Source organism: Rana temporaria, chromosome 1 (assembly GCF_905171775.1).
Source record: "Rana temporaria chromosome 1, aRanTem1.1, whole genome shotgun sequence".
Lineage (NCBI taxonomy): Eukaryota > Metazoa > Chordata > Amphibia > Anura > Ranidae > Rana > Rana temporaria.
Window position 1 is genome coordinate 135,051,129 of NC_053489.1, and position 22,779 is coordinate 135,073,907.

General features: G+C 46.1%; 1 protein-coding gene across 4 annotated transcripts in view; it reads left to right on the forward strand.

The window, feature by feature from the left end:
• The first annotated feature begins 20,015 nt into the window (after positions 1-20,015).
• The window catches only part of FER (FER tyrosine kinase), a 353,477-nt gene continuing 350,713 nt past the window's right edge, over positions 20,016-22,779 (forward strand). For 3 of the 4 annotated variants that reach the window (XM_040343195.1, XM_040343168.1, XM_040343185.1), the window contains exon 1: positions 20,016-20,125. The gene's annotated coding sequence lies outside the window, so the exon portion shown is untranslated. The remainder of the gene's footprint in view (positions 20,126-22,779) is intronic. The other variant, XM_040343176.1, reaches the window with a different exon arrangement.

The window sequence follows — 22,779 nt, forward strand, 5'->3', positions numbered from 1 at the left end:
TAATGAATAACGTATAAATAATACATTTTACTCCTTTCTTTCCTTTTTCTATCTTGTTTTTCTTCTAGTTTCTCTTTTCTTATGTTCAGTGTATCCACTCATATACTGTATATGCAACAGTTTCATGCATTGTTATGGTTATAAAAGTCCTGATTTAAAGTGGGAGTAAACTCCCATGCAGGAATTTTACCTATAGGTAAACCTATAGTCAAGCTTACCTATGGGTACTGTAAATATTCCTAAACGTGCACTTCTTAGGAGATTTTCACCAAACATGCAACCAATGACGTTACGGAGGCATGTTCTCAAAAGGGAGAGCATCCCTGTTGCTTTTCCTTCAGAGTTCTGTGAGTCCTATGTCATAAACGGCAGGTCCGGCACGCATTCGTGGGAGTGACGTAATCGCAACTCCGGCCACTCAAACAGCCGGATTTGCAAACCCGGAAGGAGGATTAGGTGAAGATAGAAGAGCCTTCAGTGGTGCAGCGTGCCACTGGAAGGCTTCATTTTCAGGTAAGTTTCACATTGCGTGCTAGAATGCGATGTACTAGTACATTATGACATTGCCTTTTAGGTTAAAAAAAAAAAAAAAAATGGTTTACTACCGCTTTAAGGGAATATTATTTATTTTTATTTCTTCCATTAACATGAGGAACGGTCTCTGTTGGAGGTAATCTTGAACACGGGATACACAATTACTCAGGAAACTTTAAGTCACTCTTGCTTGAGAAATGTAATGTGTAAAAGCATATTTGATATATTTTGCATTTGAATTGCTGTTTCAAAGAATAAAAATGATTGGAAAATAAAATAATGTTGTGGTATATCATCAAGAACAAATATGCAAATAATCTCTCCAATCCCCACAATGTCATTGTTACGAACGTACTTACCGAGACCGAGATGCTGAGGGCGGCTCATCTTTGCGACCTGGCGCAATCCGCCCCCTGGAGTTGGGACAGAGGGGGGAAGGCGCAAGGAGGCACCGGTACCGGCGGTGAAGCTGAAGTCTTGATATGATTAGTCAGTGGCTTTAGCTGATGGTGGTTCACTGGAGACAAACTGTGGGTCAGGCAACAACAGTTCGGGTACACAGAGCACGTAGTCAGGGACAAGGACTGGAGGCGGGTCAGGGGTGCAAGCCGAAGGTCAAGGGTTGGAGAAGGCAGAGAATCCAGAGGTACAGGCCAGAGGTCAGGGACAGGAGACAGCAGCAATCCAGGGACATAAGCCAGAGGTTAGGTTCAGGAGAGAGAGCAGATTTGTGAGAAAATTCGGGACAAACAAGGCAGGTTCAGCAACAGGAAGCACAACAGGAGCTGACGACAAACCAGCAACCTGTCAAGGGACAGGGGCTGGTTTAAATAGGCCAGTCAGGCCTCTGATTGGTTCTGGGGAGAAGGCGTGCGTGCGAGCCCGTGCGCCATAGCGCTGTTCTACCGTGCATGTTCACTCTTCTGCGTCTGGCTGGGTTGGCTCCCTGACAGTCATAATACAACATCTATTATTTATTATACAACATTTATTAGGTATAATCATTGTGAATGTGGGGCTGATCTTGACGCATTTCAGAAACGTCTTCAGGAGTGGGGGGGGGGGGTGTAATAAGATAGTAGTACTAGTAAGGAAGGGGGGTAGAAGGTTACTATCTATAAAGAAAAGATGTGCCAAGATTCAAATATTTACAACATCATAATAGTGTGTATATCTAGAGCAGCGTTTCTCAACCTTTTTTCAGTCAATGCACCCTTTTTAATTATTGACAGTCAAGGCACTCTGTCAGAAACCATGAATCAGACTAAGACAGAAGTGCAGTAAAAATCACACCATTTAATAATAATGGTATAAAGGTATAAATAGAGCAGACATAATTAAAACATAGCCAGAGTTCGGTTACCGGAATACATAGTCAGACAAGCCAGGACTTGAGGGAGCCAGAGATCAGTGTACTTCAGAACAAGCCAGGAAATCAGGAAACCAGAGATCAGCGTTGTGAAACAGAAAACAGCATCAGGAACCAGAAGAGACATAAAGCCAAGCAAGTCTTTAAACAGGAACACAGCAGAGAGTCTCTTGATATGTTGACCAAGGCGAAGGCACAGAGGATCTGAACTGAGCAGCTTAAGTAGCCAGCAGGACTGACGAGCAGGAAATCATCACCAGGTTAATCACTGTGGAAAGATTAGAGATGGAAATCAATCCCAACAGCTGAGCGGCCTGCCATATCTTTTATAATTATGGACAGTCTCAAGGCACCCCATTCTAAAATGTAAAAAAAAATATTCTAATAGTTTTACATAATGCATCAGCTTGGACACACGTAGAACATTCACCATTAGAGGTGGCGATTTATTCTTTCAAAGCAAATACACTTTTCCACACTGGTACCGACTAGTATTCCATTGTTTCTCCTCTCCTTTACTCACAGCTAATGTGACACCAGTGTTGAAGGAGGGGGGGGGGGCAGGGGAGGGTCAAACAAGGATTCTGTGTATACGATCACTGTGTATATGATACGGTTGTTAGGACACCAGTTGTTGGAAGATTAAAATGGTGCACAATAAAAACCTGTGGCTTTGTGTAACTGAAATACATGCTTGATCCACCTGCTGGCTTGTAGACATTTTTGGGCAATTTTTAGGCATTTTGCCAAGGCACCCCTGAAGAAACCTCAAGGCATCCTGGTTGCAAAAGACTGATCTGGAGAGAGATATCATGTACTCGATCACAAACACTTATGTGTGCAATGTAAATAAACCCGCTAGCAGAATATAGATATGTAGCACCCTTCTAGGTAGGTGCTAGAAGAGAGAATAGTTTTGGTATTTTTTTGCTTACCAGGAAGATGGTCAGGTAAAACTTGGAGTGCTCTCTGCCTACCAGGGAGCAGGATCCATTGGTTAGGTCTGCCCCATTTGTGTGTGACTGTCCCCACTGGTCTATTAATGAGGCATATTGGACAGTGGAAGGAGACCTGACAAGTGAGTGCACAGGCTTTGTCACAGTCCTGGCAAATGGCAGAGGAAAAGTGCTGCATTGCATGTTGGGATACTGTATAAAAGCCCAGGGTACATGTGCTCAGAGTTAGTTGAGCAGGGGAATAAAGTCCGGGAGGGAGGGTGTCAAGTCTCTGATGTAAGGCCGAGTGGTAGAGAGGGCGCCCCTTGCGGATGAGTGCAGCGCTCCCCTGGGAGTGATACAGGGGATATGGTGCCCAAAGGTGCACAGGTTGCCAGTAGTGCTGCAACAGGCTGGTAAGCAGAATGTGGCTGGGGTGCGCTGGGTAGCGATGTCAGTAGCCGTGCAAGAAGAAGTCCTGAGTAGGCATTTGCAGGATAAACCAGGAGCAGGGTTTGCAGCCAGGCCAGAGGTCATATACCAGGAGACAGTCCAAGAGCAAACAGGAGCAAGCCGGGTCATAAACAGTGGGCAGTGGATCGAAGAATAGTCAGCCAAGCCAAGGTCAGAGCGAGGAGATAATCTGGATCATAGGTCAAGCCAAAAGCAGAGGTCAAGCCAGGAGTTACAAGGTAAACAGACACAGGAAGCTGACGACAATCCAGCAATTTGGGTCAGACAGTGGCAGCCTTTTATAGGCCAGCAGGGGGATCCACCTGTCACATGATGTGGCTCTAGTGGCCATTTTTTCTACTGGCAAGATTGCCAGTACTTCCACGGCCATTTCCCTGACACAGCCTTTGCCCATTTCTTCTACTGGCAAGATTGCCAGTACTTCCACAGCCATTTTCCTGACAGAGGGGTCTCTCTCTCTCTATCCTGCAGAGCTGACTAAAAGAAAAACACCAGAAGGGATCCGATTCTGCCTACTACAAGTACAGATCTGGGTCTTTGGGGCTTGTTGAGTGAGGGCAATGGCTGCAAAGGTGTTGGTGCACTGATGGACCAATATAAACACCACAGGTGAAGCATAAACATGTCCACTGCCCCCGTCTATAGCTGGCCATAACAGTAAGTAGCATTGGAAGGCTAAAGCAGATAACAACAAAAACCTGGGGAATGCCCAGGGAAAAACCAAGCCTACTTACCGACCAGCTTGCAGAAAACCAATTAACCTGTCTACAGTATGCGTTAAAAACAGGGGTTCAGTCCGCACGCATTTGCAAACGCATGCGTGAGCCACAGAGCCGCGCCAAGGCACCCTGCAATATCTGTGGTCCTAACACTAAACAATGAGCGTCCCCACAGTGGAGGCACATGCATTTTAATGGATAGACAAGGGCAGGTGAACTGAAGGGAAGCCACCCCTCCTTTAAAAGGTACAAGAGCACACCAAGCACCCAGCATATAGCACAATGGCTGCAAAGGTGTTGGTGCACTGATGGACCAATATAAACACCACAGGTGAAGCATAAACATGTCCACTGCCCCCGTCTATAGCTGGCCATAACAGTAAGTAGCATTGGAAGGCTAAAGCAGATAACAACAAAAACCTGGGGAATGCCCAGGGAAAAACCAAGCCTACTTACCGACCAGCTTGCAGAAAACCAATTAACCTGTCTACAGTATGCGTTAAAAACAGGGGTTCAGTCCGCACGCATTTGCAAACGCATGCGTGAGCCACAGAGCCGCGCCAAGGCACCCTGCAATATCTGTGGTCCTAACACTAAACAATGAGCGTCCCCACAGTGGAGGCACATGCATTTTAATGGATAGACAAGGGCAGGTGAACTGAAGGGAAGCCACCCCTCCTTTAAAGGTACAAGAGCACACCAAGCACCCAGCATATAGCACAATGGCTGCAAAGGTGTTGGTGCACTGATGGACCAATATAAACACCACAGCATACTGTAGACAGGTTAATTGGTTTTCTGCAAGCTGGTCGGTAAGTAGGCTTGGTTTTTCCCTGGGCATTCCCCAGGTTTTTGTTGTTATCTGCTTTAGCCTTCCAATGCTACTTACTGTTATGGCCAGCTATAGACGGGGGCAGTGGACATGTTTATGCTTCACCTGTGGTGTTTATATTGGTCCATCAGTGCACCAACACCTTTGCAGCCATTGTGCTATATGCTGGGTGCTTGGTGTGCTCTTGTACCTTTAAAGGAGGGGTGGCTTCCCTTCAGTTCACCTGCCCTTGTCTATCCATTAAAATGCATGTGCCTCCACTGTGGGGACGCTCATTGTTTAGTGTTAGGACCACAGATATTGCAGGGTGCCTTGGCGTGGCTCTGTGGCTCACGCATGCGTTTGCAAATGCGTGCGGACTGAACCCCTGTTTTTAACGCATACTGTAGACAGGTTAATTGGTTTTCTGCAAGCTGGTCGGTAAGTAGGCTTGGTTTTTCCCTGGGCATTCCCCAGGTTTTTGTTGTTGTTGAGTGAGGGCCATCCCCTTCAGCTAGAAGAGTCAGTGGACAGGTGTCAGTAAAGGGGATGCTAGAGAGTATCCTGAAGGTAATGTAGTGCACCAAGTCTGCTGCTAGTGAGAGCAAGAAGACTTAATTTCTCCATACATGTGGCTGTATGGTTAAACCAGTGTGACTGCTTCCACAAATAATCCAGTGAGGCCAAGTGAAAGTTGTCCTCATCCATTGTGAATAGTTTCAGTTTGGGTATCCCACTGATCCCTTCTCCCATCCAAGTTCTAAAATAAAATACAAAAAATCCAAACACCCTGGACTGGTCATTGAGTGTAGAGCAAGCGGGAGTAAGGGTGGGACAAGTGGGAACCCTTAGCAACCAGCTGAAGGTAACCAGAGAGAGGCCTATGAAGTCAACACACAGCAACCCCCATGGGACACTGTTACAGATTAAAACAGATCAGTCATTGTCTCAACCTCTGGGAGAGGAGCTAATAACCCCTGAAGGGCCAGTGGAACCAAGATTACCATCTAGTATCAATAAATATTATATGCAATTACAGATGTTCAGACCTAGTTTTGTCACACAGCGCCGGCGGACACATATGTATGCTGAAATAAGGATTGCTCACAAAGCTTCATGTGTGGCCAACACTATATTCTCCATACATTGTCCTCTTACTATATAAGTAGGGCAAGAATTGAGTTACATTCCCATCCTGTGTGTTGTAGGAATGTACATCAGTGGCAGCATTGTCCTTCTATATGACTGCATGAATAGAGATCATATACTTGTGTAATACCAGAGTGTGTAAGTGAATACATATTTCCTGTACAGCACTCAATACTAATAACAACTAATATATATGACAATTCAAAGTTGCTGATATACAAACATATTATCCCAAATTAAAAACAAACATACTGAAAGTCCATATAATCTTCCTATACAAGCAACAAAGTATCTATCTTCCACACTTGTGCAAAAGACCTCCACCTCTAATTGGAAATAAACTCACCCTTTTGATTAGCCTCTCTCAAAACAGACATGAAACGTGCTGTACCATGCACTTGTATGAGAAAGTATCGGGTTCTCTTTGTATTGCTTCCTTTATGGGAAATCCCTATTGTTCCTGTCAGTCCCTCTGCTTTCCTATTAAAAACTGCCCACACTAAGCAGGAGAGCACACCATGGCCAGTTCTCCCTAGCTGTGCTGGGAACTCAGTGTGCTCTCCTCCAATAATCAGGCTTGTCCTGACATGCCCCCCTGCACAGGCTCTCCCTGGGAAGTTCCGTGTCCTGTTGCTTCTCCTCCCCTTAGCTCGTATGCAGCTGAGGAAATGTGATCACTTTTATATATATATATATATATATATATATATATATATATATATATATATATATATATACACACACACACACACTTTTTTTAAAATCTATTCACAAATGTTTTGCCTTTTATTTCTATTTAAAACTGAATGGTTGTTCAACGTGGTGATTGTTTACGACCACTTTAAACTGGTCATAGAGGAATTCGTCTGTAGCACTAGAGTCGTCTGTTCAAATCGCAATCAAGGCACTATCTGGCTGGAGTCTGCATGTTCTCCTTGGCCCAGATTCACAAAGCACTTACACCGACGTATAACACGTTACACCGACGTAAGTGCCAATATGCGCCAGCGTATGTGTGCGGCAGACCCACGAATCAACATGCGCCTAAAAACAGGCTACACCCCGCCGACGTAGCTTGCACACGCCGGCGTAGGGTGGGCGCACATATGGGCTGGGCACATGGTACTGCTCCCATTGATTAGCCATTCAAACATGCAAATGAGGGAAATACGCCGATTCACGAACGTGCGCTTGCCCGGCGGGTGCTACACGAGATGCGCGTAAGTTGTACGTCCGGCGTAAAGTTATTCCCCATAACTGAGGTGCAACCCGGCAACAGACATGCACAGGTCTGCACCAGGGAACACAAGCAGGCGTATTGTGCATTGGACGTTTGTCTGGCTGGGTGTACGATATGTTCACGGCCTACGCAGTGATTCGACGTAGCTTAGGCAGTTGTGCCGGCATGGTTGTAAAAAGGCGCAGGGGGGTGCTGTGTATGCGTCCACGTCACGGCGCATGCGCAGCTCGTGATACGTACCTGTCTGGCGCTCGGCCCATCATTTACATGGGGCCACGCCCACTTCCACCTACGCCGGCGTGCGCCTTCGAAACCTACGCCACTCTGGAGCAGCGTTGGGAGCACTGGCTTGCTGAATGCAATGCTTGCCTCTCCACGCTACGTTGGCGTGGCGTACGGTGTATGCTCTACGGCGGCGTAATGTGCGCCTTGCTCTCTGTGAATCTTGGCCCTTGTGTCTGCGTGGGTTTCATCTGGGTAGTCCAGTTTCCTTCCACACTCCAAAGACATGCTGGTAGGTTAATTGTCTCCTGTCTAGATTGACCCTACTATATATATATATATATATATATATATATATATATATACACAATTTATTTATTTATTGTGGTGGTGGGACCCTGTGCTATCTTAACCTCTTGCCATCCAGCCGCCAACTATTTCCGGACACAAGGTGGCTGTAGAATGCCGGGAGGCCGTCAATATATGGCCTCTGGCCGCGCACGCCACGTTACACAGGTGCCGATGCGCGTGCCTGGCGGTCACGATGTACGCCAGCCACCCCCGATCAACAGAGCAAGGGACGTGGATCTCTGTGTCTGTCCCCTCCCCCCACAGTAAGAATCACCTAGCAGGGAACATATTTAACCCCTTGATCGCCCCCTAGTCTTAACCCCCTTCCCTGCCAGTCACATTTATACAGTGCATTTTTATAGCACTGTTCGCTGTATAAATGTGAATGGTCCCAAAAATGTCCGCCGTAATATCGCAGTCCTGACAAAAAAAAAAAAACAATTAATAATTCTATCCCCTTTTTTGTAGGCGTTATAACGTTTGTGCAAACCAATCACTATACGCTTATTGCCATTTTTTTTACCAAAAATATGTAGAAGAATACATATCGGACTAAACTGAGAAAAAAATATATATACCGTATTTATCGCGGTATAACGCGCTCTGGCGTATACCGCGCACCCCCAAAGTGGCCCCCAATCCTGTGGGAAAAAGATTTTTTTGTACTTACAGTTTTGGTGTCTTGCGCGGCGTCCATCTGCGGCCTCGACGGGTCCGGCGTCCTTCTGCGGCTTCGGGTGTCCTCTTCGGCGGGTCCGGCGTCCGTCTTCGGCGGGTCGGGCGTCCATCTTCGGCGGGTCGGGCGTCCATCTTCGGCGGGTCCGGTGTCCATCTTCGGCGGGTCCGGCGTCCTTCTGCGGCGTCCTCCCGCTCGTTTCCCGCCACGACTTTGAATACTGCGCCCGCATATAGCGAGCGCAGTACACTCGTGAATCTTCGGGCAGGCTCGGGCGCCTCTCGCACTGACGTCCTGTACGCTCAGGACGTCAGGACGTCAGTACGAGAGGCGCCGAGACTGCCCGAAGATTCACGAGTGTACTGCGCTCGCTATATGCGGGCGCAGTATTCAAACTCGTGGCGGGAAAGCGGGTATCGGCGTATATCGCGCACCCACGATTTTGCCCTGATTTTCAGGGCAAAATAGTGCGTGGTATACGCCGATAAATACGGTATATATATATATTTTTTTTTAAATGGGATATTTATTATAGCAAAAAGTAAAAATAGTGTTTTTCTCAAAATTGTTGCTCTACTTTTGTTTATAGCGCAAAAATATAATAACCGCAGAGGTGATCAAATACCACCAAAAGAAAGCTCTATAAGTGGGAAAAAAAGGACGTCCATTTTGTTTGGGAGCCACGTCGCACGACCGCGCAATTGTCATTCTAAGCCCGAAAGCTGAAATTTCGCCTGGGCAGGAAGGGGGTATATGTGCCCAGTAAGCAGGTGGTTAAAGATTGCTGGTCTGTGCCAGATTTTGGAGAGAAGGACACACTAAATGCACAGCTGTGAGTTTGGCTATTTAGTTCTGACCTGACTATAGGTCAGGGCCCCACCCAACAGACAGGAAGTCTGTTCCTGGGAGTCAGGTGGACTCCCATTCCCCTGAGTGGAGTCAGAGACTGCAAGGGCGCAGCCAGAGCATGCATGTCTGCAGGAGGCAGATGTCATTGGTGAATGAGCAGCAAGGCACTGATCAGGAGTAAGCGAGGAGTGAGCTTAACTCTAGGAAACTCTGTAAGGCCTGACACAGCCAGATGGCAAGAATGAAAGCCAGGAAGCTAAAGTGTTGATTATGCAAGATACAGTAATGGTGGAACGCCCCTGTGAGGGCTACTGATGTATTTGTGAACTTTTTGTGCTTTTAAATAAAAGTGGACTACCAGGCCCTTATAAATTGGACTGGCGTACTCACTAAAAACGCACCTATGGCTGGAGTCTGATCACCCCAATATATATATATATATGGGTTGGGGACCATAGATTGAAAGCTCCTTGAGGGCAAGGACTGATGTGAATGTATAATATATATGTAAAGTGCTGTGTAAATTGTCTACGCTATATACTGTAAGTACCTGTGAAAAATTGAGTGGAATCAAGGGAATAGTTTGGCAGTAGTATGTTCAACTATATACTGTATATCCATAGTAAAATGCAAACACAAATAATACAGAAAAGACTATATACACCAAACACCTAAAAATATGCAACCCAAACGATACAATTAATATCTGACAAAATGTACACCTCTGTTCTGTTTTATTTCAGGACCTGCCATCCATTGATGCTGCGGAGGGGGAGGGACTACTGTTAAAAGTTGACAGCCAGAAGTCTAGCAATGATTATCTCTTTTAGGCTACTTTCACACTGATGCGCTTTTCAGGCATTTTAGCTAAAAAAATAGCACCTGAAAAGTGCCTGAAAAGCGCCTCTCATGCCTCCCCAGTGCTTGCAGGATGGGAAAAAAGTCCTACAAGCAGCTTCTTTGGAGCGGTGTATACTTCCTGCCCATGTGCTTCGGCAGCGCCACAACGTGCGCTTTTAAATCTTTCTTCAGCCGCTAGCAGGGGTTAAAAGCGCCCTACTAGCAGCCAGGAGAATGCGTGCATTGCCAATTTGGGGTGGAGGTCTTTGCAAGTTTTATCAGGTGGATACCAGGTCATGTGCAGAAGATGGACACTTAGGCCCGGATTCACGTAGAAGCGCGCATCTTTGTGCGGGCGTAACGTATCCTATTTATGTTACGCCTCCGCAACTTTGACAGGCAAGTGCCGTATTCTCAAACCAAAGTTGTGGCGGCGTAGCGTAAATAGGCCGGTGTAAGCCCGCCTAATTCAAATGTGGAAGATGTGGGCGTGTGTTATGTAAATTTAATGTGACCCCACGTAAATGACGCTTTTTACGAACGGCGAATGCGACGTCCGTGAAAGTATCCCAGTGCGCATGCTCCAAATTAACCCGCAAGAAGCCAATGCTTTCGACGTGAACGTAAATGACGCCCAGCTCTATTCGTGAACGACTTACGCAAACGACGTAAAACGTAAAAAAATTTACGCTGGCCCGACGTCCATACTTAACATTGGTACGCCTCATCTACGCCTCATATAGCAGGGGTAACTTTACACCGGGAAAAGCCTAACGTAAACAGCGTATCTGTAATGCGACGGCCGGGAGTACGTTCGTGAATTGGCGCATGTAGCTGATTTACATATTTCTAGGCGTAAATCAGCGTACACGCCCCTAGCAGCCAGCGTAAATATGCAGTTAAGATACAACGGCGTAGGAGACTTACGCTGGTCGTATCTTATACAAATTCTGACGTATCTGATTCTTTGAATCAGGCGCCAAGATACGACGGCTCAGACTCAGAGTTACGACGGCGTATCTGGAGATACGCCGGCGTAACTCGTACGAGAATCTGGGCCTTAGTTGCTTGTTTAGGATGATTATCTAGACTAAAGCTTTATCAGCATTCCATAAGCCAGGCAGATACAGAAAATGCAAAAAACAAAAAACACACACCTTTGTTGCCGGTTCACACTTGTGCGATTCAGGAACCCTGTGAATCCACTGCGGGTTCCCGCATCGCACCCGACTCACACAGCAGTTCACACTGCCATATGTCAACTGCTGGCAGTGTCAATACATTGTTAATGACACCCCCATTTCAGCTCGTATATCGCACTGCATACTGACAGTTCGGACATGAATTGGATCACATGGGTGTGAACACCCATGGAAATACAATTCTGGTTCGGACCAAAAAAAGGGTCATATGCGAGTTTGGTCCGAATCTGATGTGATATCAGCCATACTATCTGTATGGCTGAAATTGTATTGCATGCGATTTGCACTGCAATGCAGCGCAGAGCGCAGAGCGCACATTATGTAATGTAATAGCAGGGGCGGACTGACCATTGTGGCACTCAGGCACTGCCCGAGGGCCCCATGCCACTAGGGGGCCCCATCAGGGTTGCAAGGCTAAGTAAAACCAGGGGACAGTATGTAAAAATCTGTGTTTTTTTTTACATCTGTCCCTGATATGTCTGAAAACGACATGCTTTTGATGTGAAATTCCTCAGATTTTAGCTGTCCCACCTCTGCATTGCCTCCTGGAGTGGTGGCCATCTGTAAGCCCGGGGGCCCCCATAATCTTCTATTGCCCGGGGGCCCCATGAGTTTTCAGTCTGCCCCTGTGTAATAGCAAAAATAAAAACAGTTCAGGAACAGAGCCGAAAACAGAAGCCAGGGTTTGGAAGCCAGAGCGGGTAATCAAATGAGCCAGGATCAGGGAACCACAAGTCAGCGTTGTCAAAAATCAGGAGCAGGATTCAGAAGAGCAGTCAGTCAGGCCACATAATACACAGGAACACACTGGAGATGTTGACCACGTGAGGGCATAGTAAAAGAATAAATAGCCAAAAGGGGCTGGCTGTAGGCTGGAGTAATGAGGCAGGTAATGGTAACCAGGTGAGTCACTGTGGAAACAATAAATGGCTGGTAATTAACCAACAGCTGAGCAGCCTCTGTGCACTGAAAAAAAAGATCTGCTAGTAAATAACAGGAGCCCAGCCCCGACAAGCCTCATAAACATGATCAGATTATCAGATGAATGATTGTCAATTTTGTTTTTTGTTTTTATCCATTCTAGTCTCCATATCGAAAATGAAGAGGTTACTCAAGTTACGAAGATTTTCATACGACAGAATAACAATTCGGAAGTGATGTAATGGTTTTTTATTATATTTGGATGAAAACTGTACTGATTAAAAGAAAATGATAAGATCTGGTAGCGTGAAAATATTTTGACGAAAGCTGTGTACTAGCGATCAGATTATCATACGATGAAAGCGGTATTTTTCGTACAATTTTCTGATCGTGTGTACTGGGACTTTAGGGCCCTTCCAGAGAGATTTGCCTTGCTAAAAACTAGCAAGAACAACTCAAGAAAAATGCTTTCCTTTAAATCCTGTGCAACTCTTCACACCACTGCACTGTGTTTTAAAAAGTCCTGCTTGCGCTTTTCAAAACCGCACCAAAAGCACAGTTCCCAATTGAAATGAATAGAAAACACCAAAAAAAAGGGGGGGCTATGCTTACTAACATGTATAAAAAAATGTATATAGTTACCTTTTTTCCTGCCACTCCGATCACGTGATCTCCCCTGTTCTCAGGCAGTGCCTGGCTGCAGGGGAGAGAGAAAGGTCACCCACAGAATTTACCATCAGTTGTCGGCACTCCATCCTTCACTCTAAGAGCCGGTTTACACTGGGGCGACTCGTCAGGCGAACCGTTCTAATAGGAGCGACGCAAGTCGCTCCGACTTAGAAAAAGGTTCTTGTACAACTTTGGGGGCGACTTGCATTGACTTCTATACAGAAGTCATTTTGCAAGTCGCCTCTGAAGTCGTCTTCAGGACGCCTTGCCGAGTCGCCCCCGAAGTCGTGCCGCCCCAGTGTGAACCGGCTCTTAAGCTGCCCCTGGCTGAGAACAAGGGAGATCAAGTGACTGGAGAGGATCAGGATGAAAATAGATTAGTACATACAGAGATCTCCTTTCTACACAAGTTAGTTAGCATAGGTGTCGCTACCATCTTTGGCCCAGGCCTTTCATTCAGACTACTTTAGATGCCTGACAAACATACTTATGTTCACAGCCTGTACTTTTTATGGACCAATGAGGTCTCTATGGATACATCACTATACCTATTCCATGCCCTCTCTCCGTTTGGCCCCTGGAGGGTCCCTTTCTGACTCCGCCCCCTCAGCTCCCGGGTGAGGCACCTGCTGCTGCCGTCTTGGGGTTGCACACCTGTAGCCATGGTCAAGCTCAGTGGTGAGTATGGGGACCCACAACCCCTCCTACCCTGTGCCTTTACAACTAAAACTGTGCCATATTGCCAAACATATATACTTTTTCATCCTAGGTACAGTGTTACACACCCCTGAAGAGCGAGATGGATCTTGTGAAACTAGTCTAGTCGGGGTAGTACGATGCCCGTGTACTCTGTCCAATACTATATTTATGTACCAATATTTATTGTTTATGTATCTTTTCAATTGGCAATTGTTGGTGTTATCTCTGTATGTAACAATTTTACTTTACTCATTTAAACAATTTTACTTAAATAAACTATTTACTGTATAACTACTGTTATTTTTACTGGCGGAAACGGTACCCACTTCATTTAAAGTCCCGGGGCGAATCCTTTGTTTTGACTTTATGTAATAGGGATGGAAGAGTGTTACTGGGGGCACCAGACCTTTCCTCTTTCTGTATTAGGAGGGGGAGGGAGTATTTTTAGAGATTAGTTAGGGTTATCCTGGAATTCTACTTTAAACATGGAATTTCTTAGTAGCTAATCAGTTTTTAAAACCAGGGTTATTTGCCTGAGCCAACATTTCATGGCGAAGTCTCCAATCTGGGTAATACTTAAAATAAGACTTATTGAAGCCCAGCTCCAGGGAAAATAAGTATCCTGTCTTGCAGTAGGGTTGCCTTACACTACAAGAGTTCAATGCTTCTTTAGGTCTAGGGCACTGGTCTATAAACTGTGGCCCAAGGGCCAAATGCAGCCCTTTAATTGCTTTTATCAGGCCCTTCCACCCACTGATGCGAGGCACTATACTGCCAACTGACAACAATAGGGCACTATTCCTCCCAGTGATTTGAACGATGGGGCACTTTTCCTTCCCCTAGTTCAAAATGTGGTGATGTTTACACCCACTGATGCCAAAACGATTTCCACTAATGCTGGCCATAGTCTGAAGGACAGTAAACTGGCCCTTAGTTTAGAAAGTTTGGAGACCCCTAGGGGAGGGGAAACACAGCTTTTCTTAACTGATCCTCCACTCTGGTAACAACCAACACTACCCCCCCCCCCCCCCCCCCAAAGCAGGCCTGTAGCCTGTAGACCTCAGACCACCGAAGCACAGGGGAGAAAAGGCTGCATGGAGTTGTCTTAAAGAAGGAGCCTATGTAAGGGGAGGATCGAGAACGTTTTTTTATTGTTTCCTTAGGCCTAAATGATCTTTTAAAGCGGGAGTTAACCCCAAAAAAATTGTTTAACATTAGTTTGATGCTCATTTTGTCAAGGGGAATCGGGTAGTTTTTTTTTTAAATCAAAGCAGTACTTACCGTTTTAGAGAGCGATCTTCTCCGCCGCTTCCGGGTATGGTCTTCGGGACTGGGCGTTCCTATTTGATTGACAGGTCTTCCGACGGTCGCATACATCGCGTCACGAGTAGCCAAAAGTAGCCGAACGTCGGTGCGCAGGCGCCGTATAGAGCCGTATAGAGCCGCATAGAGCCGCACCGACTTTCGGAAAATCATGACGCGATGTATGCAACCGTTGGAAGCCTGTCGGAAGCCTGTCAATCAAGTTGGAATGCCCAGTCCCTTAGCCCATACCCGGAATCGGCGGAGAAGATGCATCTCTAAAACGGTAAGTACTGCTTCGATTGCAAAAAAAACACCCGATTCCCCTTGACAAAACGAGCCTCAATCTAATGTTAAAAAAAAAGGTTTTTCGGTGAACCTCCACTTTAAAGTAGATGTTTGGGTTTTATAAAAAACAAAACATATATAAACCCTTTCATGCTGAAGCATTGTTGTGATTTTACAGCTGTCCCACGTTGGCTCCAAGACCGAGATATGACTGATCACATGACCACTGATCAATGAGTTCTTGTTTTTTTCCCTGAGTAGAGAGCAGTTACTGTCAGGCACCAGCTCTGCCCCACCAGGACTCATGAGAGCGCCAGGCTCAAGAAGAACAGACGGCTTTGGTTCTCAGCTCTCACTGAGAGGTGGAGCCAACTGTCAATCAGTTCGCTAAGTGATTGAAAAGGTATTGCTTCATGAAAGGTTTAACAAGTAGGGGTAGGTACCATCATCCTATAATTAGACAATGAGAAAGAAGGGAGGAATTGTCAAGGGCTACTCAAAAACATTGCCCTATGATGCCAATGGTGTTTAAAGCGGGTGTTCACTAAATCCAGCATACTAGCGCGAGCTACAGTATGCCTTTATTTATTTTTTTGGCGCCGTACTCACAGTTTAATCCCGTAGTTAAGTTTCAGACTTAAGTAGGCGTTCCTAGGCAGAGAAGAAGATGATTGACGGCCGGCTATGGCGCGTCACGCTTCCCGAAAATAGCCGAAATAGGACTTGGCTCTTCACGGCGCCTGCGCAGTCAGCTCCTAGTCTGTGCGCAGGCGCCGTATAGCGCCGTGAAGAGCCGAGTCCTACTCCGGCTCTTCTCAGGAAGCGTGACGCGCCATAGCCAGTCGTCAATCATGTTCCCCTCTGCATAGGAACGCCCATTCCCCGCGGGTGTCTGAAATTTAACTAGGGGATTAAACTGTGAGTACGGCGCAAAAAATAAAAATAAAGGCATACTTTAGCTGACGCTAGTATGCTGAATGGCAAGGTAGAAACTTGTTATTTAGGGTGAACCACCGCTTTAAGTATCTCGGTACCCAGAAATTATACCAAATTCTTAAAAAAATATATGAACATTTATTGAAAAAATTACATAAAAGACATAATCAACAACAAAACACTACTGTAATTGTTGTACATTCCATTGCATTTTCATTTAGAAAGTGGAGAGCCCCACTATTGTGTAGAAACACAGGGATGCAGGTTCAGATATAGTCCTCTACATGTTTCACAACAAATGTCCTTAACCGCTTAAGGACCACCGCACAAACTTATACGTCGACAGAATGTTATGGCTAGGAAAATGGGTGTACATGTACGTCCCCTTTAGTTTGCAGCCGTGTGGTCACGCACGCGCCACTGGTGTCCTGCGATCGAGTCACAGAGGTGAAGAACGGGGAGATGTCAGTGTAAACCCAACATCTCCCCGTTCTTCCTAGTGACACGTCACCGATCGTCTGTTCCCTCTCATCGGGAACAGTGATCAGTGTCAATCGTAGCCACGCCCCCTAACAGTTAGAATTACTCCCTAGGAGACACTTAACCCCTTCAGGGCCCCCTACAAGTTAACCCCTTCACTTCCAGTGTAATTTTTACAGTAATCAGTGCATTTTTTATAGCACGGAGCGATGTGCATAAGAGCCTTGGCTCTCCTTCCTTATTGGCTGGAATGCAGCAATAGGAGCCCAGCGCGCTGGTGGGGGACCCGAGATGAGGAAGATTGGGGTGCTCTGTGCAAAACCGTTACACAGAACAGGTAAATAGAACATTTTTTTTTTTTTATTTGTTTCCTTTACAAACTGTTTAATGACACAACCACGCACCTTGCTTTTGCACTCATTCACCGGCAGCAAACCTTTTTAGCACAGCAATATGTTTACAGACCTTTACAACAGGATTTAACAGAACTACTCCTGATTTTTTTAGTTATAACTTGCTTTGTTGTGTAATGATGTTCTATAAGCTGTGGGATAGTTGGAAATCCAGTGCCTTCAAACCTATATTGATTCTCGGGTAAGGTGGGGGAGGGGGGGGGGGATAAATAAAAAAACAAGAGGTATGTTACAGTTGGGAGAAAGGGCAATCAAATGCTCAATATTTTTTAAAAGCAAGGTGGAGCCGATATGAATTCTTCCTCATACCTTCAGTATATCAATTCAAAGACTATAGTAAGGGCAAGTTTGACAAAACTGAAAGTAATAAAAATATTTTGCAGTTCCATTCTAACTTGTACTTGAGGGTAGTACTAGTAACAAAAACAATAAGGATATGGACAGCCGCACTCCAGTAACTTGAAAAAGACGTGCCATTTATTGGGTACAGGAAAAAATGCACTACAGGTATCAGCACACAGTGGGATAAACAGCTGACGCGTTTCGCATTGAGTGTCAATGCTTAATCATGATTAAGCATTGACACTCAATGCAAAACGCGTCAGCTGTTTATCCCACTGTGTGCTGATACCTGTAGTGCATTTTTTCCTGTACCCAATAAAGGGCACGTCTTTTTCAAGTTACTGGAGTGCGGCTGTCCATATCCTTATTGTTTTTGCACATCCTGTGCATTGCCAGCACCCATCTGCTTCTGAGTGGACATCAATTACCCTAGTGAGCTCACCTGGAGCGGCAGCCATCTTACCTAGTACTAGTAACAACTTGACCTCAGAAAGGGCGCAGAGCCCCCCCATGTCCCAAATCACCCGTACACCCCCCATGTAAAGGGCATGCGGCCTGGTATGGGTCAGGAGGGGGGGCGCTTGGTTGTCCCCTCCCTTTCCTGACCTGCTGGGCGGCATGCTCAGATAAGGGTCTGGTATGGATTTTGGGGGGGACCCTAGGAATCCATACGGGCCTGTGGTATGGACCTCGGTGGAGTACCCCACGCCGTTTTTTTCGCAATTTCTTTTGCATTCAGCTTTCAGCTGGAAAACCCGCTAACAGCTCATGACTCATCGGTTGCTAAGGGCTTGGCAGCCGGGTTCCTGGCCTACTGCTTACCAACCAGCTATATACTTGTACAGTTGTAAAATAAGAACCACAAAACACATCACAAATCGCATCACAAACGCACCACTGGGTGCAGCTCCATTGAAATCTATTAGCTGCAAATCGCGGTAAAAAAAGTCCCTGACCCTTTCCAAAAATGCACTGGCCACAAAATGCATAGATGTGAACTAGTACCATAGGAAACCATGTTACATGGACTGTAATGCATTTCTGCAAACTGAAAAACGCACTTAAAAACGCATAGGTATGGACGCATGGTTAGAGACTTTTATTTATTTATTTACTGGTCATATCAGCGATTTTTAGCAGGACTGCAACATTGCGGCAGACAAGTTGAACACTAAATGACACTTTTTGGGGACCAGTGCCACCAATACAGTGATCAGTGCTAAAAAAATGCACGGCCACAGTATAAATGACACTGGCAGGGAAGGGGTTAACATTAGGGGCAATCAAAGGGTTAAATGTGTTCCCTGGGAGTGATTTCTAACTGTGTGTGGACTCTGGACAAAGAGTAGGAATCACAGATCTCTCTCTTTTGCTCTGTGACATAACGATGGTCTGCCTTGTTTACAATCGCAGACTAACGTTCTGCCATTCCCCCGAACGATCGCTGGTGTTTGCTGGACTCGCTGATTGGCTCCCGCTGTGTCCAATCACAGTGGTAGTGGGTCACCACCAGAGAGCACGGACAACGTACATGTATGTTGTTTTGCGCAGCCAGGCTGCTCTGCCGCAGTATATAATGTGGGCGGCCTGGAAGTACTTAAAGCGGAGGTTCACCCTAAAAAACATCTATGTACCATCCCATGCAGCATACTAGCGTCAGCTATAGTATGTTTTTTTTTGTTGTGCTGTACTTACCGTTTAATCCTTCAGTTTCGTTTCAGACTCCCGCGGGGAGTAGGCGTTCCTATAAAGAGGGGAACATGATTGACGTCCAGCTATGGCGTGTCACGCGTTCTGAAAATAGCCGGAGTAGGACTCGGCTCTTCACGGCGCTATACGGCGCCTGCGCACAGACTAGGAGCTGACTGCGCAGGCGCCGTATATATCCGAGTCCTATTTCGGCTATTTTCGGAACGCGTGACGCGCCATAGCCGGACGTCAATCATGTTCCCCTCTTCATAGGAACGCCTATTTCCCCGCCGGAGTCTGAAACGAAACTGGACGATTAAACGGTAAGTACAGCGCAAAAACCAAAAGGCATACTGTAGCTGACGCTAGTATGCTGGATGGGATGGTAGATAAAGAATTTTTTTTTTTTAGGGTGAACCCCCGCTTTAAAAAGGTTATACAGGTTTTACTTCTAATTGTACTACATTTTATTTGTCATTGGTTTTGTATAGTACAAAAAAAAAAAATGCAGAAAAGGTGGCAACCCCACAGGGGAGCATAGGTAAGTGCACTCCTGTGACCCACCCAAGAAGTAGAGCCTGAAAGCTTTGTCCAAGCTTCTCCTTTAACCCTTGCAGTGCAGGGAAGATTTGTGCTCTCCCAAGGATCATACACCCTTCTGAGCACACATTCCAGCTGCTCTCCTCCCTTCCTCATACTCCCCAATGGTGTCACTGGGAAGTCCAGCAGAGTCAGGCAGCAGCACGTCCAGCATTCCATGTTTACACACAGCCAATGGGAATCACATGACCCATCCCTGTCCATCCTCTCCATCCTGGACGCTCAATGACTTCCTCCGCCGGCTCTCATTGGCTATGTTGTCTCCGGTCCCCTCCTCTACCGCGTCGTTCCATTGGCTGGCGCGCTGACGCTGCTGTCCGGTGACGCGCTGCCTGTCGGGATCCGTGGTGTCGGTGCAGGCGGAGGTTCCGGGCGGTGAGCGGAGCTCGGGGAGGCGGGATACCGGCAAGTTCGGGTGTGTGCTGTGTGACGGGAATGGGCTGTTCCTGGAGGAGGGTGGAGGGGAGAGGTCTGATTGTTATGGGATATTATAGGGAATGGAGAGAGATAGGAGGGTGCACCGCCCTCACTCCTCACCCTGCACGGTGGTGGAGAAGAGCTGTGTGTGTGCAGGCCGGTGTCTGTCCCAGTAATGTCCCTGTCACAGCTCCCTATTGTCAGCATGGCTGAGATCAGAATGGTGTGCAGTGCCTGCTTCATCACACAGGGTGGAGGGCAGCACCTCGTACAACTGCTTTCTGGGATTTTGGGAAGGACATTCATTAAAAGTGAACGTATACCGATCACCGCCCCGGGTGCATGGACTGCACGCTTTCATTGACTTGGATTGAAAGTTTTGGCAAACCTTGTAATGTCACCGCGCCAAAACAACAATACACAGCCTGCTTTTTGTGTCATCTACACCGATCTACCTATATTAGGCCACACCCACTGCGCTCGTCACCGAATTTCACACCCTACTGGGTTTATTATGTTACGTCACGCCCACAGGGTTCACCGCCGTACTTCACACCCCACTGGGTTTATTATGTTACGTCACACTCAGGGTTCACCACCGTACTTCACTTCCCACTGGGTTTATTATGTTACGTCACACCCACAGGGTTCATCACCGTCCCGGGTGCACGCTGTCATTGCCAAATCAACAGTACACAGCCTGCTTTTTGTGTCATATACACCAAACTTCCTATGTTTAGGTCACACCCACTGCGCTCATCACGGTATTTCACACCCTACTGGGTTTATTATGTTACGTCACACCGACAGGGTTCACCGCCGTACTTCACATCCCACTGGGTTTATTATGTTACGTCACACCGACAGGGTTCACCACCGTACTTCACTTCCCACTGGTTTTATTATGTTGCGTCACACCCACAGGGTTCATCACCATCCCGGGTGCCAGCTGTCATTGACTTGGATTGAAGTTTTGGCAAACCGTGTAATGCCACTGTGCCAAATCAACAGTACACAGCCTGCTTTTTGTGTCATATACACCAAACTTCCTATGTTTAGGTCATACCCACTGCGCTCATCACCGTATTTCACACCCCATTGGGTTTATTATGTTACGTCACACCGACTAGGTTCACCGCCGTTCTTCACTTCCCTCTGGGTTTATTATGTTACCTCACACCGACAGGGTTCACCACCGTACTTCACTTCCCACTGGGTTTATTATGTTACCTCACATTTACAGGGTTCACCGCCGTACTTCACACCCCACTGGGTTTATTATGTTACGTCACACTCAGGGTTCACCACCGTACTTCTCACCCCACAGGGTTTATTATGTTACGTCACACCCACAGGGTTTATTGTGGTACTCCACATACCATGTAGAAAAGGAATTCCCCCTAGGTGGACTTTAAGAGCATAGATCTAGAAAAATAATTTGACACAATGTAGTATTCGTAATGAAAAAATTATTTATTTATAACAATAACGTTTTAAAACGGGGATTGGAATGTATACGGCGCTGTGTGTACAACAACAATAATGATCAAACATAAGAGCAGGTGGCGTCTGTGACCCAACGCGTTTCAAATACACAATTTTTTTCTTCAGGGGTGTGTTTTAGAAGACATAGGCGTATATCTACAACATTGTATACAATTATATTGTATTAAATATCATTCAGAGGTTTATAGTAACATATACAATAAATGATTAATATATTATGTTGTAGATAACTTGCATGCTTTGTTGGTGTTTAACAGAGAATCATTCCAAATGTCATCTTTATCATTTAAAACCAATATAGAGGAAGATGGAGGTGTGCCTCAGTGTAGATGGTGAGAAAAGCTTGTTCTATTGCGGAATAACTCATAGGACATGTAAGGGCAAAAATGTCTGCCCTCGTGTGGGGCCCCAGTGCCTCTGTACCAGAGGCGGACTGACAGCTCATGGGGCCCCCAGTGTCTCCGCCCATGTGTCCCCACCCACGTTGAAGCTACATCCACACAAAGTCACACCTACATATTGCACTGCCCACATTGCATGTGTTCAAAGAATTTCTCTACACAATGTTCAAAATAAATGTTTATTATAGGAATTAAAAATTCTTGCCACTGATCAACATAGTAAGGAACATTCTTCTCACTGATCACCAATGTAAGGGACATTCTTTCCACTGATCACCAATGTAAGGGACATTCTTTCCACTGATCACCAATGTAAGGGACATTCTTTCCACTGACCACCAATGTAAGGGACATTCTTTCCACTGATCACCAATGTAAGGGACATTCTTCCCACTGATCACCAATGTAAGGGACATTCTTCTCACTGATCACCAATGTAAGGGACATTCTTCTCACTGATCACCAATGTAAGGGACATTCTTCTCACTGATCACCAATGTAAGGGACATTCTTCTCACTGATCACCAATGTAAGGGACATTCTTTCCACTGATCACCAATGTAAGGGACATTCTTTCCACTGATCACCAATGTAAGGGACATTCTTTCCACTGACCACCAATGTAAGGGACATTCTTTCCACTGATCACCAATGTAAGGGACATTCTTTCCACTGATCACCAATGTAAGGGACATTCTTTCCACTGATCACCAATGTAAGGGACATTCTTCTCACTGATCACCAA